The sequence below is a fragment of the Schistocerca serialis genome, chromosome 4, assembly GCF_023864345.2.
Source record: "Schistocerca serialis cubense isolate TAMUIC-IGC-003099 chromosome 4, iqSchSeri2.2, whole genome shotgun sequence".
Classification (NCBI taxonomy): domain Eukaryota; kingdom Metazoa; phylum Arthropoda; class Insecta; order Orthoptera; family Acrididae; genus Schistocerca; species Schistocerca serialis.
In genome coordinates, this window is record NC_064641.1 from 586633979 (window position 1) to 586654230 (window position 20252).

At 37.0% G+C, this 20252-nt stretch overlaps 1 non-coding gene across 1 annotated transcript; it reads left to right on the plus strand.

Moving 5' to 3' along the window:
* The first annotated feature begins 18186 nt into the window (after window positions 1-18186).
* On the plus strand, window positions 18187-18270 carry Trnap-ugg (transfer RNA proline (anticodon UGG)). Its single transcript has one exon. It is a non-coding gene; the product is annotated as a tRNA-Pro (tRNA).
* Window positions 18271-20252: the final 1982 nt, after the last annotated feature.

Below are 20252 nucleotides of genomic sequence, written 5' to 3' on the forward strand. Positions count from 1 at the left end.
TAGAACTACTTAAACCTAACTAACCTAAGGACATCACACACATCCATGCCCGAGGCAGGATTCGAACCTGCGACCGTAGCAGTCGCGCGGCTCCGGACTGAGCGCCTAGAACCGCTAGACCACCGCGGCCGGCGCTTACCGTTTAGTGATCCGAATATGAAACATACAATCACATTATCAACACTCGCCGTTTAGTCCATCAATACCTGGCAAATATGTATGCAGAAACAGAAGCGGGACGGATATTTTACATAAGACTGAATCAGAAGAAACTACTCACGGAAGAATACGTCCGCCTTCGAGACGCAATCATAAATGACGGAAACATTGACAAGTTCGGAATAATGGTAATCTTAACCTCATCATAAATACGAAGTACGAGAACATACATGAATGCACTCAAGATGTCATGACCTACATAACAAAAAGAGCTGACCTCTTCATAACAGCCACATGCAACGCTTCGTGGCCAGAAATCAAAGAACAACTAAGATACAGTCAAGACACCATGCACCAACACGACATAATATCCAGGGTTTCCTGACAAAAACAAATGAGATTTATTGAAGTCATCACAAAATACAATATCTTTGGAATCGGTAAATACTGGATGTACACAATCGAATGGTAAAAACGAGGACTGCCTCACTCACAAAATCTCATGGCTGCACGACAGAATTCATCCCACGGCTATCGACAAAATCCTACAAGCTGAATTTCCCAATCGACAAGAAGATTCGGCACTGTACGACATAATAGTGAAAAACACGATTAACGGACCACGAGGGCCATTAAACCCCAGATCGCTATGCATGAGTGATAGAAAATATACAAAAAAATGCCCAAAATCATTCTTTGATTACATAGAAACCAGAGTTGATGGCTTCCGCAAATACAGAAGACGACCACCCAAAACGGTGGCTTCATAGCAAAAATAGAACACGAGGTAGTGACGAAATGGAAACAAGTAATAAACGGGTCATACCATATAAACTACTTTCGAAAATGTTCCAAGCACACATAAACGTAGAATACGGCAATTCGGTGAACTCCATCAAATATGTCTGTAAATATGTGAACAAAGGCAGTGACATGGCAGTATTTCAAATAGCTAAAGACAGTGAACAACAAAAGAGAAACAACGAGATCCTCATGTACCAAATAAGAATATACATCAACAGTAACGAAGCAGCGTGGCGGATTTTCGGTTTTCCCATGCATGAACGCAAACTAACTGTGCAACATCTAGCAGTACATGTGGAGAATGGACAGAAAGTTTACATCACAAAAGAGCGGACCACCTCAGAGCATAACAATAACAGCTTCTTACCAGTTTTACCAAACAGATCCATTCGCGAAAACATTACTATATGCCGACGTCCATACCTATTGTACGTGGAACACAACAAGAAACATCTTCCAACAACGAAAACAAGGAATTCCAGTAGAACACCATCCTGGAACCATGAAAACTAGCGCAAGAAGCTTCAGTCACAACCTCAGCTGAATAAATGAAAGCTTATTCGGCAAAATTCTAACAACATGTAACCCATCGAATCCAAAACAATTATTGGGCTCCTTCAAAGAGAGTATGAGTGATGACATACTGTAACAAATCCGACAAGCACATCCTGAACTGACCATCGAATTGAACGACGACATCTTCAATGAAACACTCATTCGCCTAGCAGATAAATGTTCAACAATAAACAACCAGACCTTAGTACAACTTTGGACGCAAGCACCACCAAAAGATGCTATCAGAGTGCCAAACTTCGAAATTACAAAAGAAAAAAGCTAAAACGTCAACGAACTAATTTAACATACTACTCACAAGAAACCTGTCCTCAGTAACTATCAAAAGGAAGTTTACAACGCTGTCATTTACAGGATCGACAGCAACAATGGCTGGATTATTTAGTTAGACCCACGACGCGGCACAGGGAAAACGGTTCTAACAAATCTAATGCTGGCGGAAATACATGCTGAACACGTTGCACTTGCACTGGCATCGTCCGGCGCTGTAATCACACTTATGGAAGGAGGACTAACTGCCCATTTCGCCCTACAACTGCCACTGAATATAGCCGAAGAACAATTCCCGATATGTAAAATCTCAAGAGCATCTCGACGGGCTGAACTCCTAAAGCAAGCTAAAATTATCTTCTGGGACGAATGCACAATGAGTTCTACTCATACCCTCAGTAGATTTTCGACAAAAACTTCCAATTATCCCCAAGTCAGTACCAGCAGACGAGATCAAAGCATGCTTAAAAATCATATCTCGGGCCACACATACAAATACTGCTGCTAACAAAAAAATATGACAGTTGATCTATCGAAAGACGAAACAATAGCACATTTTTCTCGACAACTTTTACAAATAAGCTAAGGCACATATCCTACTGATGAGACGACCGGCCTCATTAAACTCGACAGAATTTCTGCAACATAGCCACTGGTGAAAACGAACTCATCGACCAAAGTTATCCTAACATTGTTCTCAACTATACCAATCCGGCTGGCTATTTAAAAGTGCAATTTTGTCAACTACAAACAATATTGTCGACGATATCATCTTTAACATTCAAAAGAAAACTCCTGGTGAAGAGAAAATATCCAAATCGATCGACACGATGATAAACGTTGGAGAAAGTGTGAACTTCACTAAAGAATTTCTGAGCTCTCTGCAAGTACAAGGAAGAGGAGTGCACTGCCTTCGATTTAAAATTGGATCTCAACTCACCAAAAGTATGTAATGGAACAAGGATGATCGTCAAACAGGTGCCAAATGATATGTCCAAGCCGAACTTATGACTGGAAAGTACAAAGGACACGCACTTTTTATCCCCAGAATAGCAATGATCTCTACTGAACTGCCATTCCAATTTCAAATACTGCAATTTCCAATCAAATTAGCCTACATTTTTACAGTTAACAAAGCGCAAGGACAAACTTTGAAATATTGGGCATCAACTCCATCTGCTTCTCTCACAGTCAACTATACATAGCTTGCCCTCAGGTAGGAAATTCGAAAAATTTGCACACATATACCCCACATAATAAAATAATATTTTTAACCTTTAGTACTTTAACAAGAATTGTAAATAGTAGAATGTTTTGTCAGTAGAAATTTTTCACCCCCCCCCCCCCCATTTGTTTATTATATTTTTAATTTTACTCTTTTATTCCAACTACTACACAGTTTACAACAACTCGCTGAGTGAAGTCAGGTGTCACAGTAAGTACTTAATAATGAAACACACAAAGTTTTACATTATCGGTAGAACTCCAGACTAAATAGTTGTAGAGATGACTATTGATGAGAATGTGGAAGAGAAAATTTTTATACAGTTCCACTCAATCACCTTTGCATTTCGCTCACTGCAATTCTCTGAGAGAAACTACTTGATAAGCTAACAAGGGCTACTGGGCTTATTTTCGATCAACAGTGTCCTGCAGAAATACATTGCTGGTTAATTTTAAGAACGAAAGTGTGCCATAAAAATGAAATCTGTATTTATAAAACAGTCTTCTCAGCTATTGCTCTCCCTCTAATTTGCCTTCTTCTCTTAAACAACTGTCTGAATATAACAGCAGAAATATTCGTTCTCAACAAATCAAAATCTTCTCTGTACCATTACGTAACACTGCCACCTTCTCAAAATCATTTTCTGTATCAGGAACCCAACTTTGGAAAAATCTTCCTCAAACTATCAGAGAAATTAAAATCTATCACAATACCTTTCTCTTTCATATACTTGTCTGCAACTCACTCTCGTCACCCTTCCCTCCCCCACCACTTTTCCCTCACCATTACCTGCACAATTCTCGACTGAAATTATGTTCATGTTTAACAGCCATTGACACTGCAATTTCTGTTTTGATATCCATTCCACTTCTTGTAATACTAAACTTGGCTTCAAATGTGCTAAACTAATCAACACTATTCTTAATCCCCTATATTACTATAATTATTGTTATTATTAATACCAATTATCGTTCTTGTGCACATTTTGTAATGTTTCTTGTATGATTTATTCTTGCCTCTAGGTAAGAGGAGTCGCTTAAGGCCATAATCTGTTCAGCCTAAATAAACAATAAATGAATATCTTTCTTGTAGATAACTTTCTAAAAAGAACTGTATTTTATATATTCATATATTCTCAATAATTTAGAACATTTCAAAAGCAAAATAATACCCACAAATACAACACTACAAGGAAAACTTATCTTTATTACTCCTCAATAAGTCTGACTATATGTGAAAAGTAGGTGAATTAAGATGCTGTATAAAATACTTGACATATAAAAAAGGTAAATTTACCAGAGTTTTTTTGGGCCGACTTTTTCTGTTGCAAAAAATTATATTATTAAGAAATGTCTAGTTTGTATAGTCGAAATGGACTACATTTTTATTGTAAGTCCTTTTTTATTATATGAAATTAAAGTGTCAAAATACAGTTACAATTAAACATGAATTAACTCAATTACCTGCAAAATCACTCATTCCACATCATTATCATATATTATATAACCCCAAAAGTGATCATCCAAAGACATCAGTTCAGCACATTTTGCTCTTAAAAACATCTCTCAATGTGTAGACACAAAAAGAAGGATGTTAGCTTATTCAGAATATTTTTCTGATTTTTGACTTAGAAATTATCTTCTGGCGAAATGCATCTAAAGTAAATAAGTAAGAGATAAGTACCAAGAGTAAATGAACTAAGAGAATCGAGCAGTAAGAACATTGTTTATAAAGAGATAACCACATAACTAGCACAGCCATTTTTAAGGATGGAATACTTGTATTCACAAGTACATTTCCTCCTTAACACGAATAATCAGTTTCAGCTGTACTATGATTTGCACAATCATAAATCCTGACACAAAAATAATTTTTGTTTCCAGTCCATATCTTTGTCTATGGTTGAGAGTGAATGGATACTCTGGTGCAAAAGTATTCTAAAAGCTCTTATCTAGTACAAATAAACTGCAAATCCTTTCCAGTTGAAAAGAAAATTAAAAATGTTCATCATCAGTTACTGCTTATCAAGATTCAAAGTTTAAAAACTAAAGTTAGCTACATGGCAAATCACAGTGTTTGTTGTGACAAACAGCAGTACACTGTAAACATACCCCTGTTGTTACAGATGTGGGTAACTAGTTTCCTTCCAAACTATGCTATAATCAATTAAATACTAAACTACAAATTGAAGATAAAAATTATCAAGATTCAAGGTTTAAAAAATAATGTTAGCTACATGGCAAATCACAGTGTTTGTTGTGACAAACAGCAGTACATTCTATACAAACCCCTGTTGTTACAGATGTGGGTAACTAGTTTCCTTCCAAACTACGCTATAATCAACTAAATACTAAACTACAAATTGAAGATAAAAATTAACTTTTTAATTTAACTGAGTAAACAATTTTTTTTCGAAGTAATGGTGTTTCCTTTTAATTCACTTGGATAAATTGAACTGGTTTAAATACAAGTCATATTTAACATTTAACTTAATGCTGTGAACACACTAAGTTTCTAAGAGTTGTTTCTCTCTTATTAATATATACTCTGTTCCCTATCCCTGGAGGTTCTCCATCCCAATGAGATCTACAAACTCAATGAATGAATGTATGAGTGTGACCAACAGAACACAAACATTGGATGTTGAATTTGCAAAATTGTACAAACTCAAGTTAGAAATATTTCACCTACCAATTTCTTTTCCATATCTGCCCGAATGGGACCACTTCCTGCTTATAAATCCCAAAATATACTTTGGAGGGAGGAAATGATTGCCTAACTTACCTATGCTCTTGCAGAATATTAGACATAGAACAGAACATGTTTCTTTGTTTAGTAAATAAAAAGTTGTAATATCGTTGTCCCAGATTCATTGAGTTTATTAGAGAGTACACTAAAAGTTATTTTTTATTTTTATGTAGGTAAATGTCTTTTATCATTCTTTTATCATTTTGTCAATATCTACCCATAAACACAGGAAAAACGAGACATTTTAATCGTTACGATTTAAGACTGTGATAGATTTAGTTAAGAGGGTAGCTTACATAACATTTCTTCAGTATACTGATAAATCAGTATAACTGAACTTGAAATAGAAATCGCATAAGGGGATTTCATATGATTAAAACCATTTATTTTCTGCTGCTGTACAAGAAGTCTTCAGAATCTAGAATTAAGAATTCACATCAATGGAATATTTGTTATTGACAGTCGTGTTTTTAATGACATTGTTGGATTGGCTTCTAGTGTAGGAAAACGGTATTTACTAAAATCAAGATTTTAATATCCTTGAAACACGAAATTTACAAGCTATGTGTATCACTAGGTTCGACATTAAGTAAGAGACATATATGTGCAAAAATTATACTAGCAGTGGGGAAATGCATGTTGGGAAACACTAGAAGAGGCAAGAAAACAAATGGGTCAGAAGACAGACTGGAGCGGCTACAAGGACGATGAAATCACGATGGGTGGGACTTGAAGTCCTGTGAATGGATGGTTCACGGAGAGAGGAAGATTTTTTTTCTGGTTTGAAGACAAAAGAAAATTCTGAGAAGCTGATATAATGGAAAATGTATGTACAATATTAAAAAAATCATCTGCTCAAGTTGGAAGCCCCTTTTGACGTTTTTCCCATGTTTGAAAATTAAAATTTTTTAAACTCCACCTTATGCAAAAGGAAAAGTATTTCTTTTTCTATTTACCAATACATGTTTCGATCCCTCTTGTCGTCTTCTGTTGGTCTCGATTTATTTCTGTAAAGTATCATACCAAGTTCAAGGTTGTTTTTCCTTTTTAGGCCTAAAACTTACAGCATGTTCATTTTTAAATTTATTTGGATTGGTCGCATGAAATTACATTATATGAGAAAATAGCTTGTTTTTATGCCTTTTTGACATTTTGACAGCACCTCATCTGCAAAGAAGTCAGAAATAAATTTGCTAATTTTTAAAATACTTTTCTGTGGGTAGTGTTTGTGTATGTCACAGTACTTACCTTTTCCATCCAGTTGTGCATCTTAGGTTGGTTTTCTTTCCCTATTTCAATTTCATGCAGTATTTTCTATACCTTTTTTATGTTCCACTCCTGCCTGTATTCACAAGTTTTTCACATAAAACGGTATTTGAGCAAACATTTATATCACCATACTCACAGACAGTCATTACGTTACTGTCGCCACTCATTTCTTCATTATTTTGTTTCTGTTCAGGGTGGCACTAATTTAGAATGTTTTGTAACGACTATTGCGATGTTTCTTCAGGGCAGGGGTGTGAAGGGGGAGAGTGACATTTTGTGGTGTGTGTGTGTGTGTGTGTGTGCGCGTGTGTGTGTGTGTGTGTGTGTGTGTGTGTGTGTGTGTGTGTGTGTGGAATGAGAGAGACAGAGGGAGCTAAAAATAGAGAGAGATGATTGAGAAACAGATGTTTTCAGATAGTCTAATTTCTTTGAATACTAAGTTTTATATGGGAAAGTGTCTTTATGCAATTAAAATGTCACTGAGAGGTGCAAACAGTGCTTGACTGCACAAGGCTGCACTTAAGTTCAAGACTTTGTTTGCTTGTCACTGTTGTCTTTGTGTGCAGCAGTTCTCCTCTATTGTGGACTTTGACAGAGGCTATTCCTTTTTGTGAGTATCTTGAGTTTAGCCTCAATGATGTTTGGGTGGTGATTTTCTTGTATGATATGATCTGGAAAAGTAGAATGTGTGGCACCACTTTTTAAAGCTCTGAGGTGCTCAGAACATTTAGTTTTGTAATTTCTGTTTATTTGGCCTATGTAGACAAATTGGCATGCACTGCAGGTTAAGTGGTAGCTTCCAGCTGTCAGTAATTTGCCTCTGGAGGTGTTGTTAGTTTTTTTATTTTCTGTACTTCGTTGTTTTTGCGGAATTATGTTTGTAGTCGCTGTTACTTTAGAATGTCCCCCATCCTGTGGAGGTTTTTGTTGCTGTATGTTACTATGTGTCATGCTGGGTTCTTTTTAGGGTCTTCTTGGTTCCCTGCATATGCTGCCAAGTGTTGGTGTTCCTGACTTTTTGTTGTGGCTGGTAATTTATCCATGGTTTGTTCTATTTTAAAACACTTTTTTTTATTTTGCTGTTCAGTTTGTTTATTATTTCTGTACTGCATCTGTTCTCTCTGGTATTTGATGTATGGTATTGTGTTTAGTTGCTGTGTATAGTTGAGTTTGTACAGCAGAACTCTGTTCAGTATTTGAAACTTGAATATTTGTGTGTCAGTGAGTGATTGGACTGCTTGTGAACAGGTGTATTTGTGGCTGTAGGTGTGCTGAACGTTCCAAAATTATGTCTGTTGTTGATTCTGTGTATGGTGAAGCCTAAGAAATTAAGTTTCATGTACGTTTCTGTCTCAATGGTAAATTTTACTTTAGGGTGTACCTGTACTATGTTTACATCAGTGAGTATTTGTTTTATCTGGTTGTCTGTTTCATCTATCAAACAAATATGACATTCTATTGTTTTGAGTTTGTATCCCTAATCTCATAAAAACATTGACCCACTACGATGATATCACACAAGGAATGAAGACACTCACAGAAAAACTAATGAAAATGAAGAAATAAACAAAAACAAAACACTGAATCACATCATGAAATCCACCACAGCACTGAGTAAGGAAAACAAGAAAGGTGCCCAGCACAAGTTCCAGGACAGATTTCTGAATTTAACTGATATAGAATTAAAAAAACAAGAAATAAAATTACTTGAAAATGAGCCAAACCACAATGTAAACACAAATGTGTCATACAAAACAATAGAAAAGCTGATCGCTGAAACAGAACGGGTCATAATGTTAACCCAAAAGTCAGTGCCAACTTGACAATGGCACTGATAACAGGCGAGATAAAATACACAATCAAGGAGAACAAGGCTTGCATCAACTCAAAAACAAAAACAGCAGAACAAAACATTTCAAGAAAACTAAACAAAAAACTACACAAACATGAAGCAATCATCACCAATGAAAATAAAGCAAACATCATAATACTTACAAGTGGAACAGAATACACCAGCAGAACAGAAGAATTCATAGAAGAGAACAACATCACTAATCTAATCAGTGATTTCACTGTAAAGTACTAAAGAAACATAGAGAAATTTGTGAAAACTGTTAAAATTCAAGCAAAATATATGAGACAAAAGTATCCAAAAGCATCAAACCTAAATGGTCTACTGAAATACTCTAATACAACTGTCTGGTTTGACTGGTAATGAACTTCAAAATGCACCATCTTACTACCTAGCTGGACACGTAGATACATTACCCCAGAAATCGTAAATTTTCACAAACAATACGAGCCTACAAAACACCAACAAACTGATAGAAAATATAAAAGACATAAATATACCACCAAAAGAAAACCTTATATCTTTTGATATCACATCCAGTTACATAGATGTGCTAGTGGAAGAAACGGTCAGCATTATTAGAGAACAGCTGCAGAAAAAAGGGAACACAACAAATGCTCACATAGATAAAACTGATGCCGTTCTAAACATTATAACAGAACAGAACTACTTCACTTTCAACAAGGAGTTCTGTTTACAAAACGTTGGTCTACCAATGAACACATCCATTAGTGATATGCTTGCAAATATAGTTGTATTTCTGAATGACGCTAAGAAGGAAACATTCTGTGAAACTATTCATCCAAAACAACACAATTTTATATACAATGTTATATCATTACATATAATACATCATACATACAATATTATATCATTATGTGGACGACATCATTTGTATGGTAGGTTAAACAGACATCCAGATAAAAATCTACAAAGTGTCATAAACTCAGTACAGGTACATCCTAAAATAAATAATTCTGAAATATTCAGGAAACCATTCACAACCAGTCCAATCACCCACTGACACACAAACATTTAAGTTTCACATATGTGCTACATAAGCTAAACAGAGATCTGCTGGACAAACTCAACTACACAAGGAACTGAACAGAAAGTATAAAACGGGATAGAATCAGCGCCTCAGAGCTTAAAAGCATACTCTCCACTTTTGCAGGTCGTCACATACAAGAAAATCACTGCCCAACAACGCTGAGACTGATCTCAATATCGTCATAGAAGGCAGTAGCTTTTATCAAAAACTAAAACAGAGAACTACCACATACAGAAATAGCAGTGAAATAATGAAAGAAAGTGTTGAACGAATATACAACACTGTGCAATAAAACACTGTTCACAACTTTCTATGAATTGTATAAAGACACTTTCCCATATGAAACATAGTATTTAAACGTCTTTGAATATCCAAAAACATCTGATTCTTAATCCCAAGTCCCATTATTTTAGCTCTCTCTGATCCTCTCTGTCTCTCACCTCTCGCTCTCACTCTCTCTCCTTCTCATCACACAAAACACACACACACACACACACACACACACACACACACACACGCACACACACACATACATACAAACATACATACACATCACAAAAGTTCTTCACCCAGTACACACACCACCATAGTTTTCACCAAACATTAAAACAGAAACAAAATTATGGACATGTGAGTGTCTATTTCAGGTGAGCAATGGAAACAAATTTAAAAAATTAATATGTTATAGTTTTTAGGCTTAAAACAGAAACAATTACAGAAATAATTCGATATCCACAGAAGTAGACACAAAATTAATATGTTATAGTTTTTAGGCTTAAAACAGAAACAATTACAGAAACAATTCGATATCCACAGAAGTAGACACATAGGTGTCGAAACATGTCTGCGTAAAAGGAAACAGAAATATATTGTGTTTTGCATAGACTGGAGTTTAAAAGAAACTCAATTTGGAAAATATTCAGGATAAATGTAGGTGTGTATATCTAAAACCTGCTGTCCACATAAAAAGAGACCACTACTATATGAAGTAGTGCATGGCAAATAGCTGACGATTATGAACAGTAATAACACTTATAATGGATCCACCCAGATGTCCTCCCATGTTAACATGGTGCTTCTGGGCTTCAGGTACACGCTGGCAACAGATCAAATCCATCCAGTGAATTAATGACAAGGACTGGTGTGCTCGCCACCTTGGATGTGGTTTTTAGGACGTTTCCCACATTCCACCAAATAAATGTCGGATTATGCACATCTGGCCTCAGTTATACGATTGGCAAACATGTCGAACACGTTCTCACGCCTTCACATGGGATGACACCATATACATATTGAAATTCCATTCTGGGAGAAGGGCTGACGATAGAAAGTTCATCTGGCCACCCTCTACCACTGACATTTCCTAATGCTGATTAACATGTCGACCCCATGTAGGCACAGGATAAGGCCAGGGAAGAGAACACTAGCTGTTAAGACGCTGATGACCAAGCCGTTTCGCGCTCTACAGTCTTAGTAACAGCTGTTGACTAAAGACATACACCATACACAACTAGAGATTCATACCCCAGCGCGCCAATGTACAACGTTATCATACACTATAACGTGTATATCCAGCAGAATGCTTATTTTGGTTTAGAGAAAATAGATTAGCCATTTGGAAGAAAAGAAATAATTCTGTGAAAAATATTTAGACATTCAAAAGACATCTTGAACAGTGGACAAGAATAAATGATGTCCTATATAAAACAGTTAAAACACGAAACATATCAACAAGAAAACGAAGGACAATGTTTCATGCAAACTTAAAATCAATGAGTGAAAAAGTTGGGAACAGTGGTCTCTGAAGATGACAACCAGAAAGAAATCATGATGATGTCAATACAAGATACTGTAAAAGGCGTGAAAATCATCAGAATCACAGACCACAAAAAACCATATGAATACATACTGATAGAAAACTGTCGAATCTCGTCTGCAGGTGAAACCAAAACAGAAAATTTCAGTAGAAACAACAGTACCCCCTCTGGGATAAAAAAAACTATGGAATAGTCAGCAGGCAACTCACAAAAAAATAGTAGTTAAACAAGTAACTTAGAGATAAAGTTTCATCATGAAGGAATATGATGCAGTTAAGAATGTACAGAAAAGGAGGTGAAAAGTTAGGTGGGAATATAGTCTACTAGGATAACAATGATGTGTGAGCAGTGTCAACAATGACACAGTTTCTGAAACTGAGAGATTCATCAGAACTACCGTTCTCTAGAGATGATGGACTGTTCATTTCACAGTGAGGAGATGCTCACAGATGTACTACATGTCATAAAACAAGAATACACAATACACATTTAAAAAGAAGAAAAGATATGCTCATTTCCCTTCCACATATCCCAAGTGAAATGGACCTCATGGATGCGACATGTGCAAGAAAAATCGTTAACATATTCTCATTTAAAATATAATAACAAAGCTATTACAAAATATGTAAACATACAGCACACTGAGGTGCAGTTGATAAATTCATAGGCTACTGTAGCTTTCATCATCAACGAGAAAAGTCAGTTTACAATGATTATTTATATTGATCACATAAATGCAGCAAAGATGCAGATACAGCATATTTTATGTAATTATCAAATTATTTGATATTTTTATGATACAATTCGCTCTTCTTAGAAATTCGCCAGTGAAGTAGAAGAAGTTGGCCACAAACAAATCCTGTAGGTTACTTTACCACTGATTTACATTAGTAGCTACAATTTTTATGGCTGCTGGCAAGTTATTGAAAATGTGTTTTCCTGAATAATTAACACATTTCTTCATCAAAGTAAGTGACTTGAAATCTCTCTGGAGATTATTCTTACTTCTAGTATTGATTCCATGAACTGACCCATTGGTTGAAAAAAGAGGTGTATTATTTATAACAAATATAGTGAGAAGCAGTTGTTAGTATCCTTAATTCTTTGAACAGCCTTATGCAGGACATTTTCGACTTCACACCACAAATTCATATAATATGCTTTTTTGGCTCAGAAAAATTTAGTTCAATATGATGAATTATCCCAAAAATGGTCCCATACAACATTATGTAACGAAAATATGTATATCTGACAATATCCACATTGCATTGGTTAGGTGCTTCAGCAGTTCCATATTATGTTCATCACTGTTGACTTTATTATCAAGCTGTAGTAGCAAAAATTTGACACTGTTAATGTATCTTATCTGCTTGTCATCCTATTGTAGGCACATACTGAGGGATACCTCTTAAATATTAATAAGCTCCTTATAACATGTTTATCAAAGTTTAATGACAACGAATTGGCTTATAGTCTTTTACCATCGTCCACGAAAATTTCATTAAACAATCTGGCTAAAACTATACTTAGTTTGCTAGTTATTGTAATGTCTGTAGCCAACAAAACAACCTTGGCATTTGATATTGTTACTGAAGAAAGGTCATTGATACACACAAGAAAAATTGAGGGCCATAAGATGAAACCTTGTGTGACAACAAATGTAATTAGTTCCCAGTTGGACTACACCTGAGCACTTAATACAGGACACTCTTTGTTTCCTGTCAGACAGATACAAACTGAACAGTTTTATAGCATTTCCTGATGCATTGTAATGTTCTAATTTACTAAAAAGGATACTGTGATTTACACTGTCATGTGCATATGACAGATGTAGTCAGTCACCTGCTGTCTAATGAATTAAGTGCAGCTTCACTGTACATGTAAATAGCTCACAATATTGGAACCCTTTAGAAATCCAAACTGTGACTTTGACAATATATTATTTTTAGTCAGATGGTTAAGAAGAGGATTGCATATTATCTTTTCTAGAATTTTCGAGAATGCTGGCGAAAGCGAAACAGGACAGAAATTTGACAGCATTTTTTTATCTCTTTTCTTTTAAATAAATGCTTAACTTCAACACACTTTAAGCATTTGGAAAATCTTCCACAGACAAGTGCTTACACAAATAACTTAAGAATAGTCTTTAATTGACATTATTGATAATTTATCATAACCACTTCAATTTTTTATTTTAAAGGTTTCGTGATATGTGTACATATTAGTGAAGCTATTTGTAGTGCCTCATCTAAAACATTCCATGGCAGCATTTACTGAACCTGACAACTCTGTGATTTAAGTAACAGGTGTGAAATGCTTGTTAAAAGGTTTAGCAACACTGTTCACACCTGTTAGGAATGTATCATTTGCTCTTAATGTGATCATCTTCTTTTCGTCTCTGATTCTACCAGTTTCCTCTTTCATTACATGTCACATCTTCTTTATTTTGTTACCTGATGTGACTACTTTTCCTGATAATGCATTTCTTTTGATGTATGTATTATTGTCGCCAACATTTTGGATTGTTTTATGTCTTCCAAGATACCTATATTTTTTGAGTTATCAATGGCTTCTTTGTAGATTTTGGTCTTATCTGAGTTACTTTTATTAGGAAACAAGTTAGAAATAAGGTAAGGACATTAATGAAAGTGTTGTATTTTTTATACATGACATGACTACAATGCACATCACACCAGTTCATGTATTTGAGGAGATTCCGAAAATAATCAATTTTTCGGTCATTAACTCTTGAACTTAGATTTAGTAAAACACTATTAACATTTAACAAAAGGAACTGTGTGTCACGATCTGAGAGGCTACTGACTATTGGTTTTATAGCATAACTTTTTTGTGTGCAATAAATTAAGTTTTAACAACATGTTCATCTAAACCACCAGCAACCACTATTTTTGTTTGTTTACTCTTAAATAGGATAATAGAATTTCAAGGTGCTTTATGAACAGAGGAAATTTCCTGCAGGTGCTCTGTATAAACATGTTTTTGTAAAGAACTTATTATAAAATTTTGCTTCTGTCACACATGCTTCTATATGCCACTCTAAGAAAAATTTAGGGATGTCTGTGTTCTTAAATTTATGGCAACTGTCGATGAATGTGGTAGCTTCTCCTTTCTCTGTGGCAATTTGTCTCTTCTCCATTTCATGTCTACTAGAGTGAGATACTAATCTAAGTCCTGTAACACTGAATGCTTCTGTACTAATGGTCACATGTTCGTTGAGCCAGATTATGTCAGCAGAACTCCCTGTTCTGCACTCATAGGCAGCACACGGCACATGGTACATGTGGCGCTCAGGGACCACAGCACAGCTATGACACCTGAAGATGGGCTTATAACAGTCCAAAACTGGTCATATGAAAATAAAGTAATTTACAACTGAAACAGTATTTTCAACCTCTGCTACGTCAGCTGGGTTTGACAACTGTAATTCATCAATGCAGATAAGTGGTTCATTAATTCAACTATGTAGACCTCAAATGATTTAATGCAGTAGAGAGAGATTTCACACTGATTCATAAACAAATGAATGGAAGCAAAATTTCTGGTGATTGCTGAAAATTTTCAAGCAACATCTGTTTGCACTTATGCCGTATCTACCTTGTTTGGTTTCTTACTCAAACTGAAGGCTTATTTCAATCCCAATCTCTCTTAAAACTTTCTTTCTTTGTGTCTTTCGTATCCTAAAAAGGGTGCTGTACTGACACCAATGACCACTGTTGTTTTACCACTCACAATTGCACCTTGGTTTGTCTTGATGCTGGTGCAGTTTCTACCAGGTGACACTCTATATTGTACTCAGGATCTCTTCCAACACTATTGCCCAGCTCACCCACTATAACCACAGTGTCTACCTTGGTGAAGTATTTAAAAATTATTCTAAATCCTCTGTCACCTGACTCAAACCAGCACAAGGCTAAAAGATATGTTGCCTGGTATTTTGATCCTAGTTTATCCTGCAAAAGTTGGTCCACACCCCTAGTGGGTTTATCTTTTCTTTCCCTACTTTCTTATTTTTCAGTTTATTGCTGATAGTTGTTCCCTATTTACATGTACGTCTGCACCCACATGATAGTTTTTATTACTATCAATATAGTCAATATTGGATTTCCTGTTGGCAGTGAGGAATGGCCACAAGTATACTTCCAAGGGAATCCCATTCTCCAGTGCTGCTTCTGAGTCTGTGATTGTTACAGTACAACCTTTACAGAACAGACAAAAAAAGAACCTGTAGAAGGGCAGAGTGATTAGTTTATCCACAGTGGGAGTTTCACAGATATGTTCTACAAACTGCAATGGATGGCTATAAACAAAAGCAATATGCAACATGAAGCAGAGTTCCTCTACCCGATTCTCACAGCCTAATAACAAAGAAAAAATTGAGAATTTATGGTTCATACAGAACTATACATGCAGTCATGGCGTTCGCACACTGCCCATAAATGGAACAGTAGGATATATGGCACTACATACCCTGTGGACTTTGGTCATTGGCAGTATAATGGAAAATGCAGTCAGTCTAAAAAGCTGATTCCTTCCAAATCACTTCTGTGCCCTATCTTAGAATACTGCTCAAATGTCCTACCAAATAGGACTAACAGTGCACAAAAAGTGGCACAACAGGTCACATGTTTGTTTGACTCATCACTGAAAAGTTGGAAAAGCTCAATTGATATACGATACTGATCCTGCGAACTACTTCTTACAGAGTTTCAAGAATCAGTATTAAATAAATAATCTAGAAGCAATCTTTGACCCCCAGTGTGTGATTTTGTAGTGGCTGTGAAGCCAAGATTAGACTAATTTCAGCATGCATAGAGGCACTTAAAATAGTTATTTTTCATACAATCCAAGTGTGACTGAAATGCGAAGGAACACCATTATGTAGTAAAATGCTAAGTAGCCTCTGCCATGTAGTTTACAATACTTTGCACAGTATTTAAATATACTTACATGTAGAAATTTTTTGTTTCTTGTGGTGGTACTTGTTGCACAAGTCATTTTCAATCAGATGGATAAGTTGTACTACTGATACAACATCAAATTCTTGGTTTAGGAAGTTTTATCATCAATACAAATCCATCGAAAGCTGGTGAACGTTTATAAATGTCCTGTTCTTACATTTTCAGCAATTAAGAAATGGGCAGCTGATTTTTAACTGTATACTTCTCTCGAATCCGGTACAGCTCAAGGAAGTTTCATGAAACCTCCTAGAGGTAAACATATTGGAAAGATGAAATCTACATGTACATCTACATCTGTACTCTACTTCAACAAATGACAATTGAAATTGATTGAAGTATCTGTCCACACAGGCATGTCTCAGGAACGAATGCACGTTTTACAGCGAGAAAAACGAAGCCAAAGCTTTCTACAAGATGGATTGAAGGCTGGCAAAAACCAAATTCATAAAAAATGTGTCAGTCGTTTTAGATAAGAATCTAACTGATAATGCTCAGTGATTGGTCCACTATGTCACTGTGGACAAGCCATCAAGCCATGCGTCCACCATTTCCGCCGGAAATGAAATGGTAGTCGAAGAAGTGTGAGGAACATGGTCTCTCTGACAAAAGAAAATAGATTCCATCTGCCAGAAGTTTTACAGCCAGTGTTTTCTGTATTGACTGACTGAAGAATGCTTCACAGTGGGGTGCACTGGGCTAGCACTACAGCAAATATTCAAATATTTGAGGATTCAAATATTTGTCTGTTCATCTAGATTTAGTTTTCCCCTTGAATATAATATGGCTGATTCTTTTTGCCCATTCTTATTCCCATCTCATCCCACCCCCTCCCTCTGACAATATTCTCCTTCTCCTCTCTCTTTCCATCCCTGCCTCCCCCTCTCTTTTTCACCTGGCCGCCAACCCTCTACACCTTCTACCTGCTTCATGTATATCCCCTTCTCCTCTCTCTCTGTCCATTTCCTCTCCCCCTTCACTCTGTCCATCTCCTCCTCCATCCATCTCAGTCTTTCCCTGGCCATGCTCATTGGCACATGTAGCTCCTGCAGTATAGTTTAATAAAGCAAGCCAAATTATAATAAAGCAAATCGATACTGCTCCCACAACACACCTGTCAAGTAGGACAGGCTACACATCTGGGGCTTGGAAATCATTTATTTGCCTCTGAAGTACAGGTCGCCATACAAAGCAGATCGAAAAGCAAGTTAACACTACTCCAGCAAAACAAGTTTTTCATGCAGGTCAGTCTACATGCCAAGGCCCAAAAAACAATTTCTTGTCCATGACATGTAAGCTGTTCTGCAAAGCAGCTTGATTTGGCAGGCTGATACTGTCCCCACACAACTTTCCTGTCGTGCAGGGCAGCCTATATTCCAAGAGCTGGAGAAAACTGTTTTACCCATATCTTTGCTCCTATTGTATCTAGGAAGTTATAGCCGGCTGGGGTGGCCGAGTGGTTCTAGGCGCTACAGTTTGGAACCGCGAGACCGCTACGGTCGCAGGTTCGAGTCCTGCCTCCGGCATCGATGTGTGTGACGTCCTTAGGTTGGTTGGGTTTAAGTAGTTCTAAGTTCTAGGGGACTGATGACCTCAGACGTTAAGTCCTATAATGCTCAGAGCCACTTGAACCATTTTAGTAAGCTATAAGCCCCACAGTGATGATACTTGTGAGGCTTACTCTTTTTGTGTCAAATTAGTTGAAATCGATCTAGTTGTTTGGGAGGAGATCCTGGAGATACATGCCTAAACACATACAAAGTACTTTCACACAATTGCGGTACTTTCGCTTACCTTTCACTCATTGTGCATGGTCTATTCGAAATACTCTTCTCCACAATTGATACACTGCTCCTAATGTCGTTTTCACTTCTGGAAGCATTCTCGGTCGCCTCTTGTATCGTGCGAAGAGCCGTCAGCACAGTGATTTCATTTTTTGTGTAAAAGTCATGCACCAACAGGGATGAATGTGCGAATGCGTTATCGTGATGCAAGAACCACGAATCGTCTCGCCACATTTCAGGCCGTTTCCTTCTCATATTTTCTTGCAGGCGTCGCAATATCTCCCGATAGTACCACAGATTAACAGTTTGTCCCTGTGGCACAAATTTATGATGAACTAATCCTTCAAAGTCAAAGAAAACTATCAGCAAGGCTTTGACATTTGACCTGACCTGGCGAGCTTTTTTTGGCCACTGAGAACCTTTCCTAGCCCACTGAGAAGATTGAACCTAGTTCTCAACATCATAACTATAGACCCACGTCTCATCACCATTATGATTCTCTTAAGGAACGTCTTGTCCTCATCTACATCTACATCTACATCTATACTCCGCGAGCCACCTTACGGTGTGTGGCGGAGGGTACTTATTGTACCACTATCTGATCCCCCCTTCCCTGTTCCATTCACGAATTGTGCGTGGGAAGAACGACTGTTTGTAAGTCTCCGTATTTGCTCTAATTTCTCGGATCTTTTCGTTGTGATCATTACGCGAGATATATGTGGGCGGTAGTAATATGTTGCCCATCTCTTCCCGGAATGTGCTCTCTCGTAATTTCGATAATAAACCTCTCCGTATTGCGTAACGCCTTTCTTGAAGTGTCCGCCACTGGAGCTTGTTCAGCATCTCCGTAACGCTCTCGCGCTGACTAAATGTCCCCATGACGAATCGCGCTGCTTTTCGCTGGATCATGTCTATCTCTTCTATTAATCCAACCTGGTAAGGGTCCCATACTGATGAGCAATACTCAAGAATCGGACGAACAAGCGTTTTGTAAGCTACTTCTTTCGTCGATGAGTCACATTTTCTTAGAATTCTTCCTATGAATCTCAACCTGGCGCCTGCTTTTCCCACTATTTGTTTTATGTGATCATTCCACTTCAGATCGCTCCGGATAGTAACTCCTAAGTATTTTACGGTCGTTACCGCTTCCAATGATTTACCACCTATGGCATAATCGTACTGGAATGGATTTCTGCCCCTACGTATGCGCATTATATTACATTTATCTACGTTTAGGGAAAGCTGCCAGCTGTCGCACCATGCATTAATCCTCTGCAGGTCCTCCTGGAGTACGTACGAGTCTTCTGATGTTGCTACTTTCTTGTAGACAACCGTGTCATCTGCAAATAGCCTCACGGAGCTACCGATGTTGTCAACTAAGTCATTAATGTATATTGTAAACAATAAAGGTCCTATCACGCTTCCCTGCGGTACTCCCGAAATTACCTCTACATCTGCAGATTTTGAACCGTTAAGAATGACATGTTGTGTTCTTTCTTCTAGGAAATCCTGAATCCAATCACAAACCTGGTCCGATATTCCGTAAGCTCGTATTTTTTTCGCTAAACGTAAGTGCGGAACCGTATCAAATGCCTTCCTGAAGTCCAGGAATACGGCATCAATCTGCTCGCCAGTGTCTACGGCACTGTGAATTTCTTGGGCAAATAGGGCGAGCTGAGTTTCACATGATCTCTGTTTGCGGAATCCATGTTGGTTATGATGAA